Below are 489 nucleotides of genomic sequence, written 5' to 3' on the forward strand. Positions count from 1 at the left end.
GAACAACACTGTGTGTAGGAGTTAGGATTAAGATACACCCTGAAATTATCAAAATGGCATCCTTAATGACTCTGAAATGAGCAACTCTAGGCAGAATGCTGTTTCTCTGAGCAATGCTCTGATGCCTCTTAATCACTAAAGACTTCCATGGGTGGTTAAAAAAAAAAAAGTCTTGTAAGTCTTGTACAGAAAATATAAAGTTATAATTACTTTGGTTTCATCCCTGTGGTGAGGGGTAGAATAATTCCAAATCCAACAAATTGAAATCCTTTTTTCTGGAATAAGGTAAGATTTAAAACAAAACAAAATAAAATCATAATCAAAGCAATACCCCAAATTTCCTCTAACTTCCTGTGGTGCTATTACTAATGAGGGCAGAATCCAGTATAAAAGGAATCCTAAGAAGGCTTCTTCCAATAACTTTTATACAATTCCGTAGGAGAAGAATATCTATTTCAGTTGGGATATAATCAGAAACGACACATAGAA

The sequence above is a fragment of the Choloepus didactylus genome, chromosome 4 (genome assembly GCF_015220235.1).
Source record: "Choloepus didactylus isolate mChoDid1 chromosome 4, mChoDid1.pri, whole genome shotgun sequence".
NCBI lineage: Eukaryota > Metazoa > Chordata > Mammalia > Pilosa > Megalonychidae > Choloepus > Choloepus didactylus.